General features: G+C 32.7%; 1 protein-coding gene across 1 annotated transcript in view; it reads right to left on the bottom strand.

Moving 5' to 3' along the window:
• The window catches only part of Sarm (sterile alpha and armadillo motif), a 518,042-nt gene that overhangs the window by 118,562 nt on the left and 394,480 nt on the right, over positions 1 to 5,000 (bottom strand).

The raw sequence follows: 5,000 nt of genomic DNA, 5'->3' as shown, positions 1-5,000 counted from the left end.
AGAGCTCAGAGAAAAGTGTTAACTCCAGTGGTTTAAAACTGTCGCCACAAAAAGTGGTAATGGAAGAATAAGAGAAATGTTGTTCAAATGCTTGAATACCAACTGGTGTATATTACTCAATATATATGTAAATTTCCTCCAACATTTATAAAATAGACAAAATAACCTTAAATCGTCGCTGAAAAAAGTGCCAACTCTAGTGGTTTAATAATAATGCAAAACTGTCGCCATAAAACCATTGGTTACGGATGAATAATGAGAGTATTGCTTAAATATTCAAATTCCAACTGATGTATATTGCTCAATATACATCGTTTACAGTTTATATATACAAGGTATATTTTGATGTTACTGTTCTTAAGATATTTCATTTTAATTGTTCATTTCTTCGCTTGTAGTTTATTTCCTTGTTTCCTTTTCTCACTGGCCTCTTTTCCCTGTTGGAGCCCTTGGGCTTGTAGTATATTTCTTTTCCAACTAGCTTAGCTAGTAATAATAATAATAAAATGATATCCAATTAGTTTATTTAAACAAATATAAAACAATCAAAATAACCTAAAGAAAACAATCTTATTTTCTTTCTAATTCCACATGAAGCCTTGAAATAAAAAAGGAAATGAGTGAAGACATTCTCCTTCCACGCCAAGAATTAGATGCAGTAAAGAGGTCATAATGGCATTTACAATGAACAGAAATAGTGACTAAGACTAGAATGCCCTGCGTATTAAACAAATATAGTTTTATATACATATGTGTCTGTATGGTCGAAAATACGAAAAAATATTATAATAAAATAAACCAGTTTACTAGTTTTGATAGAAGATTTACTCTGAAATATTTCCGCAATATACATAAATATTTTTACAAAACAGACGATTAAGGCAAATTCAGTTTTATTCTTTTATCAATTCTTGTAATTCTAAATAAAAAAATACAACACCAAAATTCTAATTGATAAGCTTTTTCTAGATAAAAAAAATAAACTTTACATAAAAGGTGCACTCTAGGGCTACACAAAATACAGAATTTTGACGACCATTAAATTTCCTATTTTTTCACTTTAGAATTTAAGCGGCACTCAAGATTGTATGTGATAATTATCCGTGAAATGCTATAAACCAATAAAAAAAACACTTATATACAGTATATACATGTAGAGAGAGAGAGAGAGAGAGAGAGAGAGAGAGAGAGAGAGAGAGAGAGGAGAGAGAGAGAGAGAGAGAGAGAGTTTGCAACACCGCTAAACTATTTTGGTCGGATTTACATAATATAAAGAACATAAATTCAGCGTTTAATTACAAAGTTACAGTTTCAAAAAGTTTAGTTCTTATGTATTAAAGAATAAGGGCATTCAAGTCCGACACAGATTCTTAAGAAATATGACAAACTCTAAACCAAACTATTCTATGATAAATAGTTCTTTGTCGATACCTGACCTGTTCTTGCTCTGGGAAGGTTTCGTTTGAATATATAAACATATACAATAAACATATGCAAACCCAAGAAGTAAGAAAATACACATTCTCAAAGGAAATCTTGATGAAAGCAACTAGTGTTAAGAAGATACGATATCTTGACACGCTTAACATTTAAAGGTTTTAAAGGCCGCTCATGAATCGCAGCGGCAAGTTACAATGACATTGCCCTAGCAAGCAGCACAATGCCCTAGAGACTGACCATATGTGCATATAATTAGCTCCCAAGGCACTCTCCATCCAAGCTAGGAATAGGGAGAGCCAGGTAATGGCTGCTGATGACTCAGCAGGTAGACCTATAGGCTCCTCCAAATCCCCCAACCATAGCTCACAAGGATGGTGAGGTTGCAGCCACTAAAGGAACTAACGAGCTTGAGTGGGACTTGAACCCCAGACTGGCGATCACTAGGCAGGGACTTTACAAATAATGATGATGAAGAAAAGAAATCTAGACCTGAATCAAACGAGAATAAAAGAAACTGGTCCTATAAATACAGTCCTGATATAAGAATACAAAATATTAGAATAAGGCTTTTATTCATACAATAAAAGCTTCAATGAAGAGCATATACATCCCGAAAACAGTATTGTATTTCATTATACCTTACATGTGAAAAAAAATATATCACGTTATTTGAATAAATTTCAATATAGATGAATAATTTGCTATAATTTCATATTTCATGAGTAATTTTTTTTCACTTATTTTTTCTAAATAACCCTTGAAGACAGCATCCTAGTTTTGAAGCCAAGACGGTAATGACAGGCACAAGGGTACAAAAAAATTAAACATAGACCCCCCTATGTCAAAGAAAAAGCTCCCCATATATTTGTATGAAAAAAAAAAAATCATAAATTCGTCCAGAAAAAGCAAAAACGCCAAATTGAAACACTCGATATCCATTTTCATTTTCTATTACCTTGAATTAACGGTGGGGAATGTGGATGGGTTAATTTCCATTTAAAGTATAAATCTTGAATTCGACAGAATTAAATAAGGCACAGACGGAATCAGTTTTTATCTCTCTTTACGAGTAATTGGGTTAAGTCTTACTGTTTATTTTTATTTCTATTCGGCGCTAAGGTTCGAATCCTTGGGCAGGCAGAGGTACTTATCATATGAGGAATTTCCCCAAAAATCTGTGATCCCGTGGCAGAGTGAATTCGATATTAAGAGGTATTTATGGCTTATTTGAAAAGATAAGTGTCTGCATGTATACACATACAGTGAATATACTATAAAACCAATTCATACAGCAACCTAAATTTATATAAATATGTTCAGTTCTCGGATATTCCAGATCTTCAGATCCATGTAAAAAGGAAAACTAAGAAAAGATCAACAGTATTTTCAACCAGAGAGCTAGAATATTCGAATCCTCAAAATCCATACAAAACGAACGAGAAGTGATTGTACACTGTATGTGTACACACACATACAGTAAATATACTATAAAATCAATTCCTACAGCAACCTATATAAAATGTCTAGTTCTCGGATATTCCTGATCTTCAGATCCATGTAAAAAGGAAAACTACGAAAAGATCAACACTATTTTCAACCAGAGAACCAGAATATTCGAAATCTCGAAATCCACAGAAAACGAGAAGCGACGCTGATACCTTATCCGAAGACACGCGTACAGCGTTCATCCAGATGGTCCGGAACCTCGACAGAGGAACCTGGACGCCTCCAGAATAGGCAAATGGTCCCCAAATAAGTGTTTAATGCCCACATAACGTACAATGGACCTGATAATGATTATGAACTAAACACACAATGAGACACCCATTAACGTCCATCTACAGACGTGAATCTGCCAACTGTGTGTCTTAGATTGACGGAGGTAAGTCTTCCCCCATCTTGGGAGTGTAAGTGGGGAAGAGGGGAGTAGAAGGAAGACGAGATACCCACCCCCACAAAAAAAAAAAAAAAAAAGAAATTAAAGAAAAAGTAAACTAGTTATCTGTCGGAGTTAAAATGTCTTGGACGGATACGAAAATCAGAGCGATAAGACATTTGTAAACAAAAACAAAGAACTATAAGAAAAAGTAAACTAGTTATCTGTCAGACTTAAAATGTCCCTGGCGGATACGAAAATCAGTGTGATAAGACGTTTGTAGGCCGGAAATATTTATGAAAGGAGATAGGCCGGTGATTACATGAATTATCTTCAGGCGATTAGAATGAGAAGACTGTTGGCCGCCATGATAAAAATAAGCAGAAGAATAATATAACCCATGATGATCTTTTAAACTTCTTGACTGCCTCGTATCTCATGAATTCGCTCTCCACCGAAATCTTAAAATCCAAAATTGGAACAAAATTGTTTTGCAAGGTTATCATTAACTCACACAGATATAAAGAAGTTACCATAAAATAGTTGAATATTCATGATTTCACGTTGTATCTAAAAGCAGCAATAGTAAAAGAATAATTCTGGTGAATAATAATATCGTAAAAGAATAAAATACCAGAAGATAGCAAAAGATATACTGTATGTATATATAATATATATATATATATATATATATATATATATATATATATATATATATATATATATATATATAGAGAGAGAGAGAGAGAGAGAGAGAGAGAGAGAGAGAGAGAGAGAGAGAGAGAGAGAGAGAGAGAGAGAGAGAGAGATATTTGCACAAGAAAGATTATAACTGTACGTTTTTCATAAGATTCGTACTAAAATTTATATCACACCTATTTGCAAAAGTTCGAATGGATAATTGGGAAATGAAGAAAAAAAACTCACCAATGAGTGATGAACAAAATATACCCCTCGTACCTTATATCAAATGAAAAAAATCATACAAAATTATTTAAAAAGTTATTGAAGTTTTTTTTTTTCTAGATAATTCCGTAAGGTATCATGAATTATAGATCAACTTAATATTTAGCATATATCTATTAAAAAAGACAAAAAAATGCATTCAATAAAATTCCTTCTTCAAGATATTTTCATGGAAAGTCCCAGCGTCAAATAACTTGATTTTCTTATGCCTTTCGCTGTTGCATTCTAAAATACCTGTGAGTTTGAAGTTACACAAATATACAAACGTATAAAGCTTCTGTGAAAGATACCGGTAAATTTCAAGAACGTGTAACCTAATTGCGCTTTGATCTATTTAGAATATAGTAATGCATTAATCAAATTAGGAGATATAATTGAAAATTTTTGTCTTGGCTTCTTCCTTTGTAAAGGTGTAAGGTACCTGAACTGAATAATGAGGAAGGAAAATATTGAAAAGGATAAAAAAATAATAAAGACATGCATATAATTATGACTGATTCCATGCATAATATGTAAGAGATGCACATAACGCGTAATGTAAGCATTAAGGCATCAAAAACATGCCATACGCCTGTGGTGAATGTATTATTACTTCGATGGAATACAAAAATGCAACCGGAGACCAACATTAAAAAAACAACTGAATCCACTTAGTCCAAAAACAACATTCAAGTCTAGACTGTATAATACACATAAGATAGACATTTGAAAAATAATA

This window comes from Palaemon carinicauda, chromosome 37, assembly GCF_036898095.1.
Source record: "Palaemon carinicauda isolate YSFRI2023 chromosome 37, ASM3689809v2, whole genome shotgun sequence".
NCBI lineage: Eukaryota > Metazoa > Arthropoda > Malacostraca > Decapoda > Palaemonidae > Palaemon > Palaemon carinicauda.
This window is presented reverse-complemented; position numbering and strand designations above follow the sequence as displayed.